Genomic DNA, 25,666 nt, shown 5'->3' on the forward strand with positions numbered 1-25,666 from the left:
TGAAGAAATCAAAGGGGAAATCAAAAAATACCTAGAAACAAATGACAATGGATATACGACGACCCAAAACCTATGGGACGCAACAAAAGCAGTGCTAAGAAGGAAGTTTATAGCAATACAAGCCTACCTCAAGAAACAGGAAACATCTCGAATAAACAACCTAACCTTGCACCTGAAGCAATTAGAGAAAGAAGAACAAAAAAACCCCAAAGCCAGCAGAAGGAAAGAAATTATAAAGATCAGGTCAGAAATAAATGAAAAAGAAATGAAGGAAACAATAGCAAAAATCAATGAAACTAAAAGCTGGTTCTTTGAGAAGATAAACAAAATTGATAAACCATTAGCCAGACTCATCAAGAGAAAAAGGGAGAAGACTCAGATCAATAGAATTAGAAATGAAAAAGGAGAAGTAACCACTGACGCTGCAGAAATACAAAAGATCATGAGAGATTACTACAAGCAACTCTATGCCAATAAAATGGACAACCTGGAAGAAATGGACAGATTCTTAGAAATGCACAAACTGCCGAGACTGAACCAGGAAGAAATAGAAAATATGAACAGACCAATCACAAGCACTGAAATTGAAACTGTGATTAAAAACCTTCCAACAAACAAAAGCCCAGGACCAGATGGCTTCACAGGTGAATTCTATCAAACTTTTAGAGACGAGCTAACACCTATCCTTCTCAAACTCTTCCAAAATATTGCAGAGGGAGGAACACTCCCAAACTCATTCTACGAGGCCACCATCACCCTGATACCAAAACCAGACAAAGATGTCACAAAGAAAGAAAACTACAGGCCAATATCACTGATGAACATAGATGCAAAATTCCTCAACAAAATACTAGCAAACAGAATCCAACAGCACATTAAAAGGATCATACACCATGATCAAGTGGGGTTTATCCCAGGAATGCAAGGATTCTTCAATATACGCAAATCAATCAATGTGATACACCATATTAACAAATTGAAGGAGAAAAACCATATGATCATCTCAATAGATGCAGAGAAAGCTTTCGACAAAATTCAACACCCATTTATGATAAAAGCCCTGCAGAAAGTAGGCATAGAGGGAACTTTCCTCAACATAATAAAGGCCATATATGACAAACCCACAGCCAACATTGTCCTCAATGGTGAAAAACTGAAACCATTTCCACTAAGATCAGGAACAAGACAAGGTTGCCCACTCTCACCACTATTATTCAACATAGTTTTGGAAGTGTTAGCCACAGCAATCAGAGAAGACAAAGAAATAAAAGGAATCCAAATTGGAAAAGAAGAGGTAAAGCTGTCACTATTTGCAGATGACATGATACTATACATAGAGAATCCTAAAGATGCTACCAGAAAACTCCTAGAGCTAATCAATGAATTTGGTAAAGTAGCAGGATACAAAATAAATGCACAGAAATCTCTTGCATTTCTATACACTAATGACGAAAAATCTGAAAGTGAAATTAAGAAAACACTCCCATTTACCACTGCAACAAAAAGAATAAAATATCTAGGAATAAACCTACCTAAGGAGACAAAAGACCTGTATGCAGAAAATTATAAGACACTGATGAAAGAAATTAAAGATGATACAAATAGATGGAGAGATATACCATGTTCCTGGATTGGAAGAATCAACATTGTGAAAATGACTCTACTCCCCAAAGCAATCTACAGATTCAATGCAATCCCTATCAAACTACCACTGGCATTTTTCACAGAACTAGAACAAAAAATTTCACAATTTGTATGGAAACACAAAAGACCCCGAATAGCCAAAGCAATCTTGAGAACGAAAAATGGAGCTGGGGGAATCAGGCTCCCTGACTTCAGACTATATTACAAAGCTTCAGTAATCAAGACAGTTTGGTACTGGCACAAAAACAGAAATATAGATCAATGGAACAGGATAGAAAGCCCGGAGATAAACCCACACACATATGGTCACCTTATCTTTGATAAAGGTGGCAAGAATATACAGTGGAGAAAAGACAGCCTCTTCAATAAGTGGTGCTGGGAAAACTGGACAGGTACATGTAAAAGTATGAAATTAGAACACTCCCTGACACCATGCACAAAAATAAACTCAAAATGGATTAAAGACCTAAGTGTAAGGCCAGACACTATCAAACTCTTAGAGGAAAACATAGGCAGAACACTCTATGACATACATCACAGCAAGATTCTTTTTGACCCAGCTCCCAGAGAAATGGAAATAAGAACACAAATAAACAAATGGGACCTAATGAAACTTAAAAGCTTTTGCACAGCAAAGGAAACCATAAACAAGACCAAAAGACAACCATCAGAATGGGAGAAAATATTTGCAAATGAAGCAACTGACAAAGGATTAATCTCCAAGATTTACAAGCAGCTCATGCAGCTCAATAACAAAAAAACCAACAACCCAATCCAAAAATGGGCAGAAGACCTAAATAGACATTTCTCCAAAGAAGATATACAGATGGCCTACAGACACATGAAAGAATGCTCAACATCATTAATCATTAGAGAAATGCAAATCAAAACTACAATGAGATATCATCTCACACCGGTCAGAATGGCCATCATCAAAAAATCTAGAAACAATAAATGCTGGAGAGGGTGTGGAGGAAAGGGAACACTCTTGCACTGTTGGTGGGAATGTAAATTGATACAGCCACTATGGAGAACAGTATGGAGGTTCCTGAAAAAACTACAAATAGAACTACCATACGACCCAGCAATCCCACTACTGGGCATATACCCTGAGAAAACCATAGGTCAAAAAGAGTCATGTACCAAAATGTTCATTGCAGCTCTATTTACAATAGCCAGGACATGGAAGCAACCTAAATGTCCATCGACAGATGAATGGATAAAGAAGATGTGGCACATATATACAATGGAATATTACTCAGCCATAAAAAGAAATGAAATGGAGGTATTTGTAATGAGGTGGATGGAGTTAGAGTCTGTCATACAGAGTGAAGTAAGTCAGAAAGAGAAAAACAAATACAGTATGCTAACACATATATACGGAATCTAAGGAAAAAAAAAAAAAAAGGCCATGAAGAACCTAGTGACAAGACGGGAATAAAGACACAGACCTACTAGAGAATGGACTTGAGGATATGGGGAGGGGGTGGGGTGAGATGTGACAGGGTAAGAGAGTGGCATGGACATATATACACTACCAAATGTAAAATAGCTAGCTAGTGGGAAGCAGCCGCATAGCACAGGGAGATCAGCTCGGTGCTTTGTGACCACCTAGAGGGGTGGGATGGGGAGGGTGGGAGGGAGGGAGATGCAAGAGGGAAGAGAAATGGGAACATATTGTATATGTATAACTGATTCACTTTGTTATAAAGCAGAAGCTAACACACCATTGTAAGGCAATTATACTTCAATAAAGATGTTTAAAAAAAAAAAAAAAGATTCATGCACTCTTCCATATATATGGTGTATTTTAATAAATATTAAAGTCTGGATATTGGGCATTATATACTTCACACTTCCCTTTATGTTTGAAAATCTTTATACAAAATAATTATTGTGGGCCTATCTGTGCTCGGCAATATGTAGAAAACTAGTATGTGCATGTGATGGTTTGATGTGATGCCATAGACGGGTTGGGTAGTGGGCACATCTGTCCTCTGCAGCCTCTGGAGGAAAAACATCACTCTTATTTTATTGCTTTTTCCAACCTCAACATCTGGTCATATCACCCCTCATTTGTAGCCTTTTCATTGCTTACAGGAGAAAATTTAAAACTCCTCAGCAAGATATATAAAAGCATTCATTTTTCAGTGCAGTCTTAGGTTGCAGATGCATCTGCCCCCTTCAGTATCACATTCCCCTACCCCCAATCCACTCCTCTCCACTGAATGGGCCAGTCATGCGGAAATGCTCCAAGGGAATATCTCGGCATCTTTGCTGTTCCCTGTATGTTACAATCCCCCGTCACCACCTCACCTCAGCCTGTCAGGCTCCTACAAAGCCTTTAAAGACCCAGTTCATATGCCTCTTTTTCTCCGAAGCTTTCTTGATGCACTCAAGCAGAGTGGAGCCTTCACTTATTTATACTACCACTTTGCCTTATAGTTGCTAACTGGTATTTTATTAGTTTTATATGCAACATGCATAAGCAACACATTTAACCCTTTTAAGAAATAAAACTATCTCCAATAAGGTTAAAGTCTTCTCTGACCACCTCTCCTAATCCACATTCCCTTCCCTCCCATGTGCCCAGAGGTAACCTCTGCTCTGAGTTTGGTGTGTATCTCTGGGGACTTTTCCTCCAAGACTATATGTTTCAGAGATCTATCTGTGTTGATACATTTAGAAATAGACCCTTCCTGTTAACTGCTGCATAAAATTCCATGGTATGCATATACCACATTTTATTTAGCATTAATCATGTTGATGGACATTCGGGTTGCTTCCAATATTTTTCTAGCCCAACAATGCTACAATAAACATTTTATTTCTGCATCTTTGTGCACGTACGTGAGCATTTCCCTAGATAGCTCCTGGAAATTGGAATTGCTAAGTCATAGGATGTGCAGCAGTTTTAAAAATAATTCTATCTCAGCTAACTAGACTGTGAGCTGTTATTTTTGTTTTTGTAACCTTGAGCTTAGCACAAGGTATGTCATACACGTACCCTAGGACCTGGCAGTCCTACTAACTGTAGTAGTGATGAGAGAATGAATCAGTGAATGAATAGATGAATAAATCAATGAATGACTTTCAAGGAAATTGATTTGGCTCAGCAAATATTGATATGAAAGTTCCAGCCAGAAATGTGAAAACTAATAAGGATCAATTGGAGGGGAAAAAACCCTCTGAAACGATGCCATAAGTGAAGTGGGCATTAAATGCATATTAATAAGATGATTTTAAGGAGATGAAGTAATGAGACTACAGTTTTTAGCGGGCAAGACCCATGCCACAGTATCTAACAGGTAATGATGACAAAACCTGGCCTTGGCAATGACAATGCCTAAAGCAACATGCCGTGGACAATGAGGCGGGTGCTTAATGTCCCTGCTTCTATACTAGTACCTGGAACACAAACCCTGTTCTTCGTGGCTCTAATGCTGGTCATGGTTCCAAGAACAAATAGACATGAGTGGATGTTTTCTCAAATGTTCTCTGATTTTTTACCCTTTCCAGTTGCTCTGTAAACATTTAAAATATATATTACCCAAGAGGATACTGATGGAAGTAGCCTATTCCTGGTTAGGAGTTGCCTCCAGTGGGGGAAGACAGCACATGGGGGGAGGGTACAACGTGCTCCATGAGCACAGCCAGGTACACATTGGTTTTAACCAAATCAGAGAGTCAGGGTAACAGAAAGGCTCAAGTATCCCTGGCCTGGGAGTTTTGGAGTCTCAGGTGCAAAACTGAGTCCTCATTCATTAAGATGGCACTATTGATATTTTGGCCAGATAATTCTTTGGGGATGGCTGTCCTTTGCATTGTAGGATGTTTAGCAGTGTCCCTGGCCTCTGCTCAGTGGATGCCAATAACATCCCCCAGTTATGACAACCAAAAATGTCTCCAGACAATGCCAAGTTTCTCCTGGAGACAAAGTCACCTCCATTTGAGAACCACTGCCTTAACTCTACTTTCCTGATTCCTTTAAAATCCTTTAAAGATTTCTTTACTGATATTGTTATTTTAATATTGGCCTAGCATATCTCAGTTTACAAGGTCAGTTTTACAATAATTTTCCCAGCCATATGCTGTATGGCAGAGGGTTTCCCCATGTACCACCACCAACAATAACTGACAATGTTTTGGAGATACATAGGTGCCCGGCTCTGTACTAAGTGCTTTTGTTCTTGTATCATTTAATCCATAAAACAGCCCATTGTGTAGGTACTATTATTAATGCTCATTTTGCATTTGAGATGCCGATGCACATAGAGGTTAAGCAACTTGACCCAGGCTACACAGTGCTTGTAAGTGGCAGAGTCTGGATGTGAACACTGGCAGCCCAATTGTCAGAGGCAATTTAAGCAGAGGGATCACCTTTCCATTCATTCAGGAAAAGTTATTGAATACCTGCTTGGAGCCAGGCACTTTGCAAGGTGCTGGGTTGCAAAGATGAGTACAATTTGGCTAATTGTTTCACTGCCCAATGGGAGAGACAGATAAAAACAAGTCCTATTAATACCAGGTAATAGGTGACTAAATGAAGATAGGTCCAAAATAAGAACACTGAGACACAGAGATGATTAACCCTAAAACTTGATCTTAAGCACTAACTTTGAAGAATTTGTCCAAGATCATGTGGTGAATTTCAGGGCTAGGATGTGGGTGCCTGGCTACCCAATCAAAGGCTCTATTAAACCAGATCTTCCTGCGTGTCACTACCCGTCCCCACAATCAACTCCATCCCTGCCCAACCATATGCTTTTCTGTAATTGAGAGGCTGCTTGGGTATTATCTAACAACTGGAGTTGCACCACTGCAAAGTCCTCTCCAGTAAGGAGAAAAACTAGAGCTGTAGGAAATATGTAGCTGTTAGGGTTCTAGCAAGAGACTTGACACATGCAAAGGGTTGAACTCAGTAAAGAGTCTGCCATTACCATTCCAAGCCTCAAGGGGCGAGGAGAAGGGACAGTGGTGCTGGAGCCTGGAGAGAGCTGGGCACCCTAGAGGAAGGGCCAGCAGGTCAGAGAGACTGCTGTGGAGGAACACAGCAAGTGCCAGGGCTGGGGAAGACACGGGGTAAGATGGGGGACCAAACACCCTGACCTCCCTCTCTTTCCACCCTCTGATCTTCTCCAGGCCCCTCTGATCTGGCAAACCCAACCAACAGCTGGAAAGTGAGGGATCCTTGGTGACACCCTGTGTAGGTCTGCTTCCAGCACTCAGGGTAGGGCAGCAAGAAATGGAGAATCAATAGGATTCTCTGAAAACAGAGGATAATCAGCAGAAATGGGCACATACGGGTGTGGAGGGCTGGGAATTGGCATTGGAGGAAAGGTCGCCTGAGACATCTCCAGGTTGGGTCAAGAGTGAAGCACGGGGACTTCCCTGGTGGCACAGTGGTTAAGAATCTGCCTGCCAATGCAGGGGACACAGGTTTGAGCCCTGGTCCGGGAAGAGCCCACATGCCGCGGAGCAACTAAGCCCGTGCGCCACAACTACTGAGCCTGCGCTCTAGAGCCCACGCGCCTAGAGCCCGTGCTCTGCAGCAAGAGAAGCCACCGCAATGAGAAGCCTGCACACCACAACAAAGAGTAGCCCCCGCTCGCCGCAACTAGAGAAAGCCCGTGCGCAGCAACGAAGACCCAACGCAGCCAAAAATAAATATTTAAAAAAAAAAAAAAAAAAAAGAGTGAAGCACGGTTGAAGGTTGGAGTCCAGGGGGTCAGTGGAGTTGAAAGCCTGAGGATTAAAGAAAGCAAGGACACTGCAAGTAAGGGAGGTCAGAAAAAATGGAGTTTCCCCGAAGGCTAGCAACAGTAAGGATCTACTTCTAACACTCAGCAACGTGTTTCCTGGAAATCCCTTGAACCTCGCCTGCTGAGCTGCTCCATGTTGGTGACTGATAAGCTGGTTACATTTGGGATTCAAAGTCAATGACTTTTTCAAGTGGCCTGGAACAAAGCCGCTTGGATTAGTACCAAGCCACAGCTAGCTGCTGCTGCTGCTTTGTAAAAAATAAGCCCCAAATCCTTGACATGACTTGGAAAAGTCATACTTATTGGACCAATTCTCTCTAGGTGTGTTTTACTGTAGCATTTCTATTTTGTATCTTAACCACTGTCCCTCCCTGAAGGCTGATATTTGGAAACTCAGAAGCCAAGAGTTGACTGCTGTTTTGTTTGCTTTCTGCTTTCTGTTCCCTGAGAGAGTAGTGTGGAATGTCTAGATGATTGAATGGAGGAAGAAGAAAAATACTGTGAATGAAAAACAAATCAGTTATATCAAGCTATGCTTTTATTCACAGGCTGTTATTAGAAGGGCTACAAAGAATCTTTCTGAAAAAGCATCTGGTCCCAAGCCATTGTCCAGACTTTATCCAGTCCCTTCCCATGCTGCAGCCAAATCCCACTTCTCCCTCCCCTGTCTGCACTCCGAGCCTTTGTTTATGATGTCTGCTCTGCCCAGGATCTCCCTCCCCTCATCTCTCCTGTTAATCTTCTACCCATCCTTCAAGGCCCAGGTCAAGTGCCCCTTTACATAAAGCTTTCCTCAATCCCTGCAGTCAGTATATTGTGCTTCTACAATCCCACTCTGTCCTTTGGCCTCCTATGATGGTTATTTGTATGCATATCTTCTCTCTCCCGTAGGGTGTAAACTCCGTGAGACTGTGTCCCATCCTGTGGATGGTCTCATCTCTGGTGAGGCTTTGATTCTCATGAGAGCGACCATTTGAGTCCTGTGGTAGCAAGCAACAGAAATGGGCTCTGGTTAGCTTAAGTGAAAGGTGGGATTTAGTGGAATAATACTGCTAATCAAAGAATTAGCAGAACACATGAGCCACAAAATCTCTTGAAGGGCAGCTCCAGGGCCCACGAATGGCAGCAGAGGTCAGAGGACCTTCTCTCCAGAGCCCCGCTAGGAGCAGGGCTCTACCCATCCAATCCCATGCTGTGTGCTTTTCAGTTCCCAACTTAATGTTCCTGGGAAGAGAAACTTTACTATCTCGTTTTAGGCCAGGTGCCCCTCTGGATCACCCATCATGATGGCCAGGGGCACAGAGTCATATCACACAGAAAATGTTGGGACCACCTCTATGTATCCAGGGATGGGGGAGGAAGTTGATTTCAAGACTTCAGCAGCTATTCCAGGACATGTCTCTTGCAAAGTAGTCAATTAAAGGTGAGTCAAAGAGAATTACAACAAATTCAGAGGCCAAGAATTAAGGCCCAGATTGGAAGTCATCCTGGTCTCAGGAGCTCTCCCACTATGGGAGTTGGTGCATGTGGGGTGAGACTCTAGGGCTTGCTTTCAGAGGGACAGACGGTCTATTCATTAAAAAAATGTACTATCCCTGGACTTTCTTGGTGGCGCAGTGGTTAAGAATCCTCCTGCCAATGCAGGGGACATGGGTTCAAACCCCGTTCTGGGAAGATTCCACATGCCACAGAGCAACTAAGCCCATGTGCCACAACTACTGAGCCTGCGCTCTAGAGCCGGTGAGCCACAACTACTGAAGCCTGTGTGCCTAGAGCCCATGCTCTGCAATAAGAGAAGCCACCGCAGTGAGAAGCCCACGTGCTGCAATGAAGAGTAGCCCACGCTCTCCGCAACTAGACAAAGCCCGCGCACAGCAACGAAGACCCAACACAGCCAAAAATAATAAATTTAAAAATTAATTAATTAATTAATTAATTATTTAAAAAGTACTATTCCTGGAGTGTCAGGCGAGACAATCTTGCAAACATTAGCATACTTACATACTACTTATTTTGATTACCTCATTCATTTAAATGATTTTTACATGTGAAATTATTTTGTACATGAATTTACACTGAAAGGCAGTGAGCACTGCAGAGGCTGTACAACAGATTTTCAATTGGAGCCTCTGATTTCTACCTCTGTGATTTTGGATTTTTCACTTAATGTCTCTGAGCCTTAGTTTCTTCAATTGCAAAATATGGATAAGATAATGCTTGCCTCGGAGGGTTGTTAGGGTTATAAGAGAGGATATGGGTGTAAAATTCAAAGCCTGTAGTTTCTTTGAAAAATCTTAATAATTTTATAACCCCACATATGCATATATTGTCCACTGATTGGAAAAAATACATAAATGACTACAGGCTACCATGAACTCAGTCATACGTTTAAAAGAATTTCTGTTTGAAAAGTTATAGTATGTATAAGCACCAGGTGTTCCATTTGTTCAATACAGAGGACAATGCTTGGGGACCTTGTGAGGTCTCAGGTGTCGTTCAGTAATCTGAGGCCTCTGGGGCTTTGGGGGCTGCAGGCCAAGGGTAACTGCCTTGCACAACTCCTAATTTGTTTACCCGTGTTGTTCTTCCTATCTTCTGGCAGGGGCACACATATTAGGAATTTCTCCTAAGGTTGGGGTCAACCCTGCCACCACCTCAGGGAAGTTGGGCAGCAGAAGCTTCTGCCCTCATCCCTGCCCTAACTCCCCTGCGGGTAGGGAGAGCCTCACAGCCTCCCCTGTGCTCTTGCTCTCATTCTCTCCGAGCTGCCCATCCATAAGCCTGGGCATGTACTCCATGGGGTAAGTTTTCTGAGGCCAAGTCTCTCTGACCCCCAGGAGTGGCCTGCAGCTCTAGGGATGATCTGCCTACCTTTGCTTTCAGCCTCAGGTCCAAACTTCACTCTCCACCCCAGCTTTACCAGTGAGAAAACTGCCATTTGGTTCCCAACTGGCTCCTGCATCCAGGTCTGGTAGAAGATGCTGTTGGTGGCTCGTCCATATCTTGTTGGCATGTCCACCCACTGAAGGCTGCTTATTCTGGGCACTTGCCACTCTCTGCCCAAGGACTTCAGTCTGTGCGGAAGGAGTTAACGTTGGGGAAGCAGCATCAAGCACATTGGAGAGGAGTTGGTGGATAAATTCCTCAACTTATCGCCATCCAGTGGGGAGAAAGCTCATGGACTAAGCTCCAGTTGCCCTCAGTGTGACAGACTCGGCCACACGCACTTTGCTTCCTTCCCTCCCTGTCTCACCTCCCTAGACCTATCCTCGTTTCCTGGGATCACCTCACAAGAAAATACTTATATTCATATCCTTATCTCAGGATTGGCTTCTGGGGGAGCCCAAACCAAGACAAAGGCTGTGATTAATTGGCTCCCTCACAACCACATTATTATTTTTTTCTAAACAATTTTGGATTCAAAAATGTTTTCCAAATTTAAGCATTAACTTAGGGACAGAGCAAAGCCAGCAGAAGGAAATTAACGTTAAAGAAAAAAACCTGTAGGCACTAGCTGATTTATAGAAAGGTACAGAAAGGTAGTAGAAATGAATGATAAAACCAGGCACTTTCAGAGTTGGAAAGAACCTTGTCCATGATCTAATCTAACTTCCTCATTTTACAGAAATGGAGATGAAAGTCAGAGGTCCCACAGCCTCACCTCAGTGGAACTGGGTCTCATCTGGAGCCTCCCAGCTCTGTGCCTGCGTGCTGCCCCGGACCTCAGGCCTCCCACTGATGTCGGCATTGCCTTCCCTGGGGTCGACCTTCATTTCTCTGTGCATCTTCTTTTGCTCTGCCAGCCGGACATCTGGGCATGGTGCCAGGAGCTAATGCTATTTGTTGGGTTGTATCAGCTGGGGTCAACTTGCTCTACTCTCACGAAGGACCTGGAACTTCTGGAGATGGACCAGGGTTTGGGAAGGTTGGTGGTAAGCCTGCAGTAATCCTATCCAAGGGCCGTGTCATCTCCAGCTCCTGCACCCCTAACCCCTACATCCCAAAGAGCCTTCCGTTCTTCTTTTGGTTCACCAGATGCCTCTCCCACCTACAGATGTGACTACCCAGACCCTGACCTCTACCCTACTCCCTCCCTTCCTCACCGCAATCCAGAAGCTTTCAGAAGCTTGTGTTTCCCGCCTGTAACAGAATGTTCTTTAACTAAGCTTATCTTTCTATCCCCTGAAGCTTTGATGAGCTCTTTAACAGCAGTAATTTATCATTGATTGTGGGCAGTTTTCTATACATTCATCCAGCCTGGGATGTGGGCTTTATCGTCCTTTTGTGGCGTGATCAGAACTTGAAGATTTTCCTCCCAGCTCACTTTCCTCCTTTCACGCAAACGGTGCCTAAAAGGAAATACATATTCTTAAATGATGCTGTCACCTCTCATTCAGAGGAAGAAAAAATGAGCCAGAAAGCATTCACTGCTTGTTCTGGGGAACAACTGGGACATTTGCTAGTTAGCATTTTGTTGGCCCTATAGGAAGGTTAATCATTTAATTTGATTTATTGAGTAGTTTTGTGTTTCACCTGTACGCTGAGAAGAAAGAGATGATGAGAGAGATGTAAAACTTGGTCAGAACTGCCTCTTAAAGCAGGCTCCTCTGCCTCAGCACTATGCACACGCTGGGGAGGATAGCTCTTTGCTGTGCGGCTCTCCTGTGCATTGTAGGCTCAGCAGCACCCCCGGGCTCTGCTCGCAAGATGACAGCAGCACCCCCTTCCCAGCTGTGACAACCAAAACTGTCTCCAGACATTGCCCAATATCCCCTAGGGGGTAAAATCACTCCTGGTTGAAAACCACTGCCTTAGGGGCATCTTATATGGATTGTTCTGATATTCCATCACCAAATAACCTTCTATTCTATCTCAACTTTTCCCCAGCAGGACTGACCCTTAATTGAGGCATTGCCACTTATTGATTATCAGACACGGTTCTTTAGCTGCATCTGTATCCCCCTATATTTTGATACACAGGCAGTATAGCTTATAAATCTGTCTGCTGTTAGTACCTCTTAGGTGAGCCCCTCTTCCAGAGACTAATACACCTCAAGGCCAATTTTTTAATTTATTTCTGAATCTGTAAAACTGATCATCAAAACCTGTACCAAGGAACTTAGGCTGAAAGACCTGAAACAGCAGCACAGAATAACTTGATCTTACATCCTGAGTGGGTAGGGTGGGCTTAGGGAAAGAGATGAGGAGTGATTAGCAAACATCTAAGTTAAAGATCATATGCATTCTATCCTGACTCAACAGGACATGTATTTCTACAAACTAATTAGCTTGAATGAGATTGCTAAATAGGGGAATGATGGCACTATGACACGGACACTGTGTTGATTCATGTGTGTCTTATTCCCAGAGCGGGGGAGCCAGAGAGGAGAGGGACAGAAGATTTAAAACCATCAACAGGAAGGAAAGAACCCTCTGCTTGGCTGTGGGACTAGAAGAGCCCTGTCAGCTGTATAACACTGCATTCGAACAGAAATGCCTATGGTCACAGGAAAAGAAACTGTGGATATAGGTCAGAGGTATTTCCACATCTATATGTCTGCACAAATTAGCCAGCTTACAAAATAATGTTATTAAAACACGTTTCTGTTTCTGTTTAATTGAAAACCAGTGACATCCCTTGAAAAACTTTTTCTGAGCTTATAATCAGGTGAATATCCTCCCTTTTTTACCTTAAATTCTGTTTCTTCAAGTTACTTTTTCCCTCTGAGCTTCAGCAGATCCCACAAACCATCGTCCTAAATGCTGATATGTTTTAAATAGATCACCTGCTGAGAGCAGGTCTCCTGATTTACAATCTGATTGACCATGTCCTGACATGTCCCGTGTGATGGAGCCAGATGGAGTTGGTAGGACCCTGCTTCACGAGGCACAGCTTGAAAGACACATGGGGTGACCTTACTTGGTAATTAGAACAGTCAGGTACTGAAGAGAGAGGAGAGCTGCCAATGATAATTTCCAATTCCGGGGCACCTCCTCTGTCCCAGACACAACACTTCTGCAAGTTAGGGGTCATTATCCCCATTTTACAGGAAATGGAGGCTTGAAAAGAGTAAGTAACTTTCCCAAGGAATACACACTCCAATTTCCAAGCTCTTAAAATTATATGCTATCAATGGATGGTGGAAGCTATGTATGGGTATATGCAATTGATGTGAGTAGGGATAAAGACTGAAAAACCCATCTAAGGAGGGAATGTCATGGCTGACATATAGGCACAGTGATGTCACCACATGAGGGTCCTGGTAACCATGCGTACTAGTGATTTTAGACTTTTCTACTTTCTTCTATCATTTAGGATATAAGTGAAATTTAAGCTGTCTCTGGCTCTCAGCAAGTCATGCCTTGATGACAAGAAAAAGATGAACCGTGCTACAATCTGAGCAGTTGGTGCAGGAAGCAGAGACTCATCCCTGAGGAAATCTGGGCTTCTCTGGGGAAGGTAAATTCACGCCTCTTCCCACCACATATATATTACGATGTGGGCAACTCCTGGTATCACACCCAGGTCGGTTTTGCTAAGCATCATGTTTTCCAATATTATGATCCAGATGGTGATCATCTGTGGCCAGGATGCTGCCGGGAGTTGACTGCAGGCAGAGTAGAAAAGTTTCAGGCAGGTCAGGAAAAGAGCTTGTCATCTGTGTCAATATGTAAGTAAATCCTCCCTGGTGCCTGAAACACTGCCTGGAGAGTGAACTCTTGGTTAGCTGACATTCCGTTAACCAGAATTCTCTACAAACTGTCACTTCTGCACATCTGTTCCCCAAATGTGATTGATGGTTATGATGAAGATGCTGCAGGATTTCAGGGGAGGCTTAAAAATCACCCAGGAATGTTTAAATGAGGTTGGCAAACATTATAGGGCTTAATTCACTTTTTTCTGGGTTCAGATTCTTAAAAATTGGTGTTTTAGGGACAAAGCACATACAATGATTCTCATAAACTACTCAGTAGTAAAAAGGACCTCTCAGTTGGTAGCTTTATTTAAATTTGCTTATTTTAATGTTCAGAAACTAGTTCCAAAGTTCTACTCTTAAAATTACAACCATGAAAGATCAAATTATAGAGTTGTAATAGTGAAGGAAAAATATAGTGATTCCTGGAAGGAAAAGTAGGGGGTTCTCTGTTGTTCATCTTCACTAAGAAAGGGATAAAAACGAAGTACAATTGAGGGGCTGGAAGTATGCACCCTGAATCACTGTGACAAAATGTGGAATTTAAGGGTCTGATGTATAAGCTGGTGCCTCACATATTCATCTGAGTGATGTGCATTGTTTATATTGATTTCTATATGAATTAATAAAGAGAAACATGACCATGACTACAAAGATAGCTTAGAAGCCAGAATGATGCCTTCTTAGCAAATGCAAATACTAAGCATGAAAACATATAGGGTTAGAAAGAAAATGGTAAAGTATCATTGTATCATTGACGAAGGAGAGTAAGAGCAACAGTCTGCAGCCTCAGGGTTTGGAAGCATAAACCTGGCTTATTCCCTTACTTTGTTTCCTTTATAAACACTGAAAAATAACTGTGTGCAATAAGATCAGCTATCTCAGTTCATCTGAGTCCACTTGCTGTTTCTAGGTCCAACCAAATGGACTGGGGAGTCAGCAAGGTGAGCCATAGGAATGTCTAGAGAGGATCCATTTTTTCTCTCGTGCCGTTTGAATTGGGGGCATGGACTGAAACTTTAGAGGCTCCAGCCGGGACTTCAAGTTTCCAGTTCCACACATACAGAGCTTGGAAGTCACCTCTCCATCCTAACAACAAGTTAAAAAGCTGAACAGACTGAAATAGCAGCAACTCTTCTTGGATCTGAAAGAGAAGGGAGGTCACAGGGCAAACCACTGCCCCCAAGATTGGAGAGACAGGTGAATACCAGGAGTCACAGCTCTGGAGCAGAGACTCACAAGCAGTAATGGCCACGGGAACCAGGCGTGGGGTAGGCAAACCTGAACTGTAATTGGCGAATTGCTGGAGGCTCAGTGTGTACAGATCTGAGAATTGAAAACTCCTGATGGACCCAGTCATACAGAGACACCACAATATTGTGAGATTTACCTCCAGAAGCTTGACCAGATTCCCACAACAAATATGGGAGAAAAATCCCCTCATGTTTCTGGCAGAGGGAAGGGAAAGGAACCTTTGTGAAACACAACAGAGCATTCTGTTTTTCTAAACAAACCTGCCCTCAGGAGAAATTAGTTAAACAGAGCCTAACATGGATTATCAGAGTCCAGCTGACCTGAAGGAAGGGAAATACCCAACTCTAGCCCACTCTAGCCATCCTGTTACACCTAAGGAGAGAGAAAAAACTGAAAAACACTTGTGAAGTTCACAGTCCAAAGGCACAGGCTCACTGAGAGACCGAGACCTAATCATAGGACTGTAGAAGCTTCCTTCCCCCCAACACCTCACCACCACATCACTAAAGATCTATTTATAGCAGCTCCTTTTGCCTGGTACATCATGTCTGGCTAGCAAGAAAAAATTACAATGCAAAAAACACAATTTGAAGAAACAGAGCAATCATCAGAACCAGACATGGCAGGAATATTGGAATTATCAGACCAGGGATTTAAAACATGATATGATTAATATGCCTAGGGCTCCAATGGGTTAAGTAGACAACATGCATGAACAGATGGGCAATGTAAGCAGAGAGAGGAAATCCAAGGGAAAAAACAAAAGAAATGCTAGAGATGGAAAACACTGTAACAGAAATGAAGAATGCCTCTAATAGGCTTGTGAGTAGACTGGGCACAACTGAGGAACGACTCTGTGCTAGAGAATATTATCAGTTCAGGCTCCCGCCAAAAGACTTTCCTTGTGAGGCCCCTGGCTTTTCCTTCCTAAGAAGAGTGAATAATATTTTCCTCTCTAACAGGAGTTTGGAGGAATAATTAATAATAAATTGTGGGGCTTCCCTGGTGGCGCAGTGGTTGAGAATCTGCCTGCCAATGCAGGGGATGCGGGTTCGAGCCCTGGTCTGGGAAGATCCCACATGCCACGGAGCAACTGGGCCCGTGAGCCGCAATTACTGAGCCTGCGCATCTGGAGCTTGTGCTCCGCAACGAGAGGCCGCGATAGTGAGAGGCCTGCGCACCGCGATGAAGAGTGGCCCCCACTTGCCATGACTAGAGAAAGCCCTCACACAGAAACGAAGACCCAACACAGCCATAAATAAATAAATAAATAAATAATAATAATAATAAATTGTGCAAAAGCTAAGCACTAATCATGAAAAAAGTTTTTCATGGTAACCATTAGCTTTAAGCATGCACTTCTGGCAAATCACCAGAAAAGTGCCACACTTTTATCTTGTTTAAATAATGAAGAACATTATGTGCTCAGATAATGTGCAATAGAGGCATTTTCTTTGACAGAAGACTCCTGGAAAAATTTTATTTAAAAAGACTAGCTGGTTCTGAGTAAGCGTATTCCATCTTGTGTCTCCCACTGAATGCAGCTATAAAACCTGGAAAGAATGCAATGAGGAGCTATTGGAGGGCTCTGAAAAGTAAGTACTATTTAGAGGAAAATTTACACCATTAAATGCTTACATTAGAAAAGAAAAAAGGTCTTTAATCAATCAACTTTCTCCTTAAAAAACTAGAAAACAAGAGCAAAATAAAACCTAAGCAAGCAGAAGAAAAGAAATAATAAAGAACAGAAATCAATGAAATTGAAAACTGAAAAACAAGGAAAACCGGTGAAACAAAATCTTGTTTTTTGAAAGAGCGATAAAATTGGTAAGCCTCAAGCAAGAGTGACAAGAAAGAAAGGAAGGAAAGAAGGAAGAAAAAGAAAGGAAGGAGGGAAGGGAGGAAGGGGGGAAGAGAAGAAACAAATTACCATTGTCATCAATTAAGAAAGGGAAATCATTACAAGCCCCACAGACATTAAAAGGATAATAGGCAATACTATGAACAATTCTACAAATATAAATTCAACAACTTAGATTAAATGGAACAATTCCTCAGCCATGTTGAAATAGATAACTTGTAGTACTATAATAGTTAAAGGCCTTCCAAAAAAGAAATCTGCAGGCTGAGATGGTTTCATGGGTAAATTCTATCAAAAATTTAAATAAGAAATTACACTAGTTCTACACACTTTCTTCCAGAAAAAAAAAGAGGAGGGAATATTTTCCAGCCCATTTTACGAGGCCAACATTAACTCAATACTAAAACCAGGCAAAGACAATACAAGAAAACTACAGACCAGTGTCCTTCATGAATATAAACAAAAGTCTCCTCAACAAAATATTCCAGCAATATTCATCAACAAAATCAAATCCAGCAATATATGAAAAAGAACAATACGCCATGGCAAGTGCAGTTTGTCCCTAGAATGCAAGGGCAATTCAGTTTTCAAAATCAATCAATGTAATCCAACAAATTAACAGTCTGAAGAAGAAAAAACACATGATCATATTAATTTTTGCAGAAAAAGCATTTGTAGAACTGTATATCAAAAAAAAAGTAAAGTTAAAATCTGAGATATTATTTAGGCAACCAGCATTCTTTCAAGTGGGATAATATGCAATCATCTCAGCTAGAATATATTGCTGAAGAAGGAGATTCCACAGTCTCTCTTGGTGACAGTCCTAGGACCAAGCAGCCCTGGCCTCTCTTTTCAGCATCCCTTTCACACCTCTTTTAGATTTCCTTCCTGCCATCTGTCTCTGTGTGTGTTCACCTTTAAACTTGCTCCCAGAAAGTATTCTCTTGTCAACCACTGGATATGAGACAGTGAGTTACCTTGTCCCAAGCTGTTTGCATTTTAAGTCTTCATTCTAAATATGGAATAAAAGTTTCTTTCTCCTTTTGAGGGACTTCCAGCAGTTAGCAGGAAGGAGTTATTTTAGGGACATCGTTCCAGTACCTCTGAAACCACTTATTTAGGCAGCTATTTGCCTATGGATAATATTGGCCCCAGTGATGGCTGTTTGGGAATCTTCTGTTGTTCTCAGCCTTGAATTGTTTTTCTGTCCACTCATATGTATAGAAATACATTAGATGGGGGATCCTGAAAGTATAGTGAGTCACAGAAATCTGCATAAATAAGGAATTTTATTTTTTAGGCCTGAAGGGGAAAATAAAAACTTTCTACAGCAGAGGTTCCCAACCTTGGCTGCCTGTTAGAATCACCTGGGGATCTTTTAAAAGCCCTGAATGCCAGGCCATATCCCAGACTACTAATATCAGAAGTCAGAATGGGAGCCAGGTGGTTACAATGTACAGCCAAGGTTGAAGGCTAGTGCTCTCCAGGTATATGGTGCTTTTTGCTGATGGAGTGGAGCTTCATAGGAATGGACCACATTATTAAAGAGCTTCCATTGAAGTCATTGAGGTGATGTATTGTCTCAACTGCTAAAGACCCTTAAAACCATACCCTTTTGGGAACCTCAGAGAAAATATAGCCACAAATGGTTTTTAGGTGATCTCAAGAGAGCTGAATGAATATATTTCTGGTTCCAGTGAATAATTTCATATTTTTTGCCCAGTAGGAGTTCCATCACTTTTTCTATGACTCTTTCTCCAGTTGCCACCCATGAGTGAAATTTACATTCCCAGAGTTGAAGGCAGTGAATGAACATCCTGAGAGATGAAGAGATTATGCAGAATAAAACAGAAAGCCCTATGATTCAAATAAATATTTGTAAAACAAAGAAACAACTACTCTAGCAACCTCAAGGAAAGAGAGTGTGGAAAGTAATTAGTCATCAATATTTAATTTCAAATGGAGAGCCTCATTTTCTCACTCACTGTCTTGCTCGAGAAAATGTATATCTTAAATATGCCAAGATAATTCAGGCCTGCCTTTGTTATTGTGAATTTAAATAACAACAGCATTAGCTTGTCATCTCTAATTTTCTCACTTTCACCTCTTCCCTGGAAGCCCATTTTGAGATTTATCAAATTCATGTCTTTTTAAGTAATTACTGTTAGTACATTTTAATCAATGGGTCTTAACAGTTTTGCTGAATTATGGGACTAGTTTAATTGTACTAGAATTATCTGCTATTAATTCTACACATAAAGCAAGGGGGGAATAGAAAGCTTAATTTTTTTTCTACTAAATTCTCACAACATTCTAATGGATAAAGTTACTACAGCAAAAACTGCACTTCTACAGAATTGCCCAAGCCATCACAAAATGCTTTTTATAAGGAAAAGAAGGATATTATCAGTTTACCTTGAGAAAATACTGTGTGACGCAAGAAGAAACTTTAAAAGAAGCAGAAAGGAATCATCAATGGATGCTAAGGATGAAAATTTGTTGAGAAAATAGATATTTATATAGTTTCAAAGTACCTTCCCACAAGTTACTTCTTAATTCCAAGGGAAAAAACAATAACATTACAGTGGAAAAACCTGGCAGACAACACCTAAACTGAGTAATCAAAGAGAACAACACCAGTAATGGAACAAACACAAATCATGTGCCTCCCGATATCATGCACTGAGAAGGATATGACATCATCCTCTGCTCTTCCTACCAAATATACATAACTTAAATCTAATCATGAGCAATACATTGGGCAAACTCAAACTAAGGGGCATTCTACAAAATAACTCACCAGTACTCATCAAAACTGTTAAGTTCATGAAAGATTAAAGGAGTCTAAAAATATGTGGACTGGATTTTTTCTTTTTTCTGTAAAGAACATTAGTGGGAAAAATGGTTTATATAAGTATTATAGATTAGAGAATAGTATAGTATCAATGATAATTTCCTGATTTTGTAGTTTATACTGTGGTTATATAAAGAATCTCTTTTTTTTTTTTTTTTAGAAAAATACAGCTTGAAGTATTTAGGAGTAAAGGGAAAGCATGTCTGTAACTTAGTTTCAAATGTTCATTAAAATATATATCTATATATTAATACTTTACATATATATGTATGTATGGAGAGAGGATGATAAAGAAATTTTGGTAAAATATCAGCATTTGGTTAGATAGCCTCAACCACCAGAGGGCAGACAGCAGAAGCAAGAAAAACTACAATCCTGCAGCCTGTGGACCAAAAACCGCAGTTACAGAAAGATAGACAAGATGAAAAGGCAGAGGGCTATATACCAGATGAAGGAACAAGAAAAAACCCCAGAAAAACAACTAAATGAAGTGGAGATAGGCAACCTTCCAGAAAAAGAATTCAGAATAATGATAGTGAAGATGATCCAGGACCTCGGAATAAGAATGGAGGCAAAGATTGAGAAGATGCAGGAAATGATTAACAAAGACCTAGAAGAATTAAAGAACAAACAAACAGAGATGACCAATACAATAACTGAAATGAAAACTACACTAGAAGGAATCAATAGCAGAATAACTGAGGCAGAAGAACGGATAAGTGACCTGGAAGACAGAATGGTGGAATTCACTGCTGTGGAACAGAATAAAGAAAAAAGAATGAAAAGAAATGAAGACAGCCTAAGAGACCTCTGGGACAACATTAAACGCAACAACATTCGCATTATAGGGGTCCCAGAAGGAGAAGAGAGAGAGAAAGGACCCGAGAAAATATTTGAAGAGATTATAGTCGAAAACTTCCCTAACATGGGAAAGGAAATAGCCACCCAAGTCCAGGAAGCGCAGAGAGTCCCATACAGGATAAACCCAAGAAGAAACACGCCGAGACACATAGTAATCAAATTGGCAAAAATTAAAGACAAAGAAAAATTATTGAAAGCAGCAAGGGAAAAACGACAAATAACATACAAGGGAACTCCCATAAGGTTAACAGCTGATTTCTCAGCAGAAACTCTACAAGCCAGAAAGGAGTGGCATGATATACTTAATGTGATGAAGGGGAAGAACCTACAACCAAGATTACTCTACCCGGCAAGGATCTCATTTAGATTTGATGGAGAAATCAAAAGCTTTACAGACAAGCAAAAGCTCAGAGAATTCAGCACCACCAAACCAGCTCTACAACAAATGCTAAAGGAACTTCTCTAAGTGGGAAACACAAGAGAAGAAAAGGACCTACAAAAACAAACCCAAAACAATTAAGAAAATGGTCATAGGAACATACATATCAATAATTACCTTAAACGTGAATGGATTAAATGCTCCAACCAAAAGACACAGGCTTGCTGAATGGATACAAAAACAAGACCCATATATATGCTGTCTACAAGAGACCCACTTCAGACCTAGGGACACATACAGACTGAAAGTGAGGGGATGGAAAAAGATATTCCATGCAAATGGAAATCAAAAGAAAGCTGGAGTAGCTATACTCATATCAGATAAAATAGACTTTAAAATAAAGAATGTTACAAGAGACAAGGAAGGACACTACATAATGATCAAGGGATCAATCCAAGAAGAAGATATAACAATTATAAATATATATGCACCCAACATAGGAGCACCTCAATACATAAGGCAACTGCTAACAGCTATAAAAGAGGAAATTGACAGTAACACAATAATAGTGGGAGACTTTAACACCTCACTTACACCAATGGACATATCATCCAAAATGAAAATAAATAAGGAAACAGAAGCTTTAAATGACACAATAGACCAGATAGATTTAATTGATATTTATAGGACATTCCATCCAAAAACAGCAGATTACACATTCTTCTCAAGTGCACATGGAACATTCTCCAGGATAGATCACATCTTGGGTCACAAGTCAAGCCTCAGTAAATTTAAGAAAATTGAAATCATATCAAGCATCTTTTCTGACCACAACGCTATGAGATTAGAAATGAATTACAGGGAAAAAAACGTAAAAAAGACAAACACATGGAGGCTAAACAATACATTACTAAATAACCAAGAGATCACTGAAGAAATCAGAGAGGAAATCAAAAAATACCTAGAGACAAATGACAATGAAAACACGATGACCCAAAACCTATGGGATGCAGCAAAAGCAGTTCTAAGAGGGAAGTTTATAGCTATACAAGCCTACCTCAAGAAACAAGAAAAATCTCAAGTAAACAATCTAACCTTACACCTAAAGAAACTAGAGAAAGAAGAACAAACAAAACCCAAAGTTAGCAGAAGGAAAGAAATCATAAAGATCAGAACAGAAATAAATGAAATAGAAACAAAGAAAACAATAGCAAAGACCAGTAAAACTAAAAGCTGGTTCTTTGAGAAGATAAACAAAATTGATAAGCCATTAGCCAGACTCATCAAGAAAAAGAGGGAGAGGACTCAAATCAATAAAATCAGAAATGAAAAAGGAGAAGTTACAACAGACACCACAGAAATACAAAGCATCCTAAGAGACTACTACAAGCAACTTTATGCCAATAAAATGGACAACCTGGAAGAAATGGACAAATTCTTAGAAAGGTATAACCTTCCAAGACTGAACCAGGAAGAAACAGAAAATATGAACAGACCAATCACAAGTAATGAAATTGAAACTGTGATTAAAAATCTTCCAACAAACAAAAGTCCAGGACCAGATGGCTTCACAGGTGAATTCTATCAAACATTTAGAGAAGAGCTAACACCTATCCTTCTCAAACTCTTCCAAAAAATTGCAGAGGAAGGAACACTCCCAAACTCATTCTATGAGGCCACCATCACCCTGATACCAAAACCAGACAAAGATACTACAAAAAAAGAAAATTACAGACCAATATCACTGATGAATATAGATGCAAAAATCCTCAACAAAATACTAGCAAACAGAATCCAACAACACATTAAAAGGATCATACACCACGATCAAGTGGGATTTATCCCAGGGATGCAAGGATTCTTCAATATACGCAAATCAATCAATGTGATACACCATATTAACAAATTGAAGAAGAAAAACCATATGATCATCTCAATAGATGCAGAAAAAGCTTTTGACAAAATTCAACACCCATTTATGATAAAAACTCTCCAGAAAGTGGGCATAGAGGGAACCTACCTCAACATAATAAAGGCCATATATGACAAACCCACAGCAAACATCATTCTCAATGGTGAAAAACTGAAAGCATTTCTTCTAAGATCAGGAACAAGACAAGGATGTCCACTCTCACCACTATTATTCAACATGGTTCTGGAAGACCTAGCCACGGCAATCAGAGAAGAAAAAGAAATAAAAGGAATACAAATTGGAAAAGAAGAAGTAAAACTGTCACTGTTTGCAGATGACATGATACTATACATAGAGAATCCTAAAACTGCCACCAGAAAACTGCTAGAGCTAATTAATGAATATGGTAAAGTTGCAGGATACAAAATTAATGCACAGAAATCTCTTGCATTCCTATACACTAATGATGAAAAATCTGAAAGCGAAATTATGGAAACACTCCCATTTACCATTGCAACAAAAAGAATAAAATACCTAGGAATAAACCTACCTAGGGAGACAAAAGACCTGTATGCAGAAAATTATAAGACACTGATGAAAGAAATTACAGATGATACCAACAGATGGAGAGATATACCATGTTCTTGGATTGGAAGAATCAACATTGTGAAAATGACTCTACTACCCAAAGCAATCTACAGATTCAATGCAATCCCTATCAAATTACCAATGGCATTTTTTACGGAGCTAAAACAAATCATCTTAAAATTTGTATGGAGATACAAAAGACCCCGAATAGCCAAAGCAGTCTTGAGGGAAAAAAACGGAGCTGGAGGAATCAGACTCCCTGACTTCAGACTATACTACAAAGCTACAGTAATCAAGACAATATGGTACTGGCACAAAAACAGAAATATAGATCAATGGAACAGGATAGAAAGCCCAGAGATAAACCCACGCACCTATGGCCAACTAATCTATGACAAAGGAGGCAAAGAGATACAATGGAGAAAAGACAGGCTCTTCAATAAGTGGTGCTGGGAAAACTGGACAGCTACATGTAAAAGAATGAAATTAGAATACTCCCTAACACCATACACAAAAATAAACTCAAAATGGATTCGAGACCTAAATGTAAGACTGGACACTATAAAACTCTTAGAGGAAAACATAGGAAGAACACTCTTTGACATAAATCACAGCAAGATCTTTTTTGATCCACATCCTAGAGTCATGGAAATAAAAACAAAAATAAACAAATGGGACCTAATGAAACTTCAAAGCTTTTGCACAGCAAAGGAAACCATAAACAAGACAAAAAGACAACCCTCAGAATGGGAGAAAATATTTGCAAACGAATCAACGGACAAAGGATTAATCTCCAAAATATATAAACAGCTCATTCAGCTCAATATTAAAGAAACAAACACCCCAATCCAAAAATGGGCAGAAGACCTAAATAGACATTTCTCCAAAGAAGACATACAGACGGCCACGAAGCACATGAAAAGGTGCTCAACATCACTAATTATTAGAGAAATGCAAATCAAAACTACAATGAGGTATCACCTCACACCAGTTAGAATGGGCATCATCAGAAAATCTACAAACAACAAATGCTGGAGAGGGTGTGGAGAAAAGGGAACCCTCTTGCACTGTTGGTGGGAATGTAAATTGATACAGCCACTATGGAGAACAATATGGAGGTTCCTTAAAAAACTAAAAATAGACTTACCATATGACCCAGCAATCCCACTACTGGGCATATACCCAGAGAAAACCGTAATTCAAAAAGACACATGCACCCGAATGTTCATTGCAGCACTATTTCCAATAGCCAGGTCATGGAAGCAACCTAAATGCCCATCAACAGACGAATGGATAAAGAAGATGTGGTACATATATACAATGGAATATTACTCAGCCATAAAAAGGAACGAAATTGAGTCATTTGTTGAGACGTGGATGGATCTAGAGACTGTCATACAGAGTGAAGTAAGTCAGAAAGCGAAAAACAAATATCGTATATTAACGCATGTATGTGGAACCTAGAAAAATGGTACAGATGAGCTGGTTTGCAGGGCAGAAGTTGAGACACAGATGTAGAGAACGGACATATGGACACCAAGGGGGGAAAACTGCGGTGGGGTGGGGATGGTGGTGTGCTGAATTGGGCGATTGGGATTGACATGTATACACTGATGTGTGTAAAATTGATGCCTAATAAGAAACTGCAGTATAAACAAACAAACAAACAAAACAACTAATACTAAACTTTCATTGGGTTATTTGTATGGAAATATGTTAATATAAATGTTTTAGACATTACATGAAATTTCTAAAAATCTTATATGTTCTGGTATAATGTTATAAGTCATAATCCTAGTTACTACTTTAAAATGTATATCTCAGAAATAACTAATTTTCTTGTCAACTGCATTATT

The sequence above is a fragment of the Eschrichtius robustus genome, chromosome 8 (genome assembly GCF_028021215.1).
Source record: "Eschrichtius robustus isolate mEscRob2 chromosome 8, mEscRob2.pri, whole genome shotgun sequence".
NCBI lineage: Eukaryota > Metazoa > Chordata > Mammalia > Artiodactyla > Eschrichtiidae > Eschrichtius > Eschrichtius robustus.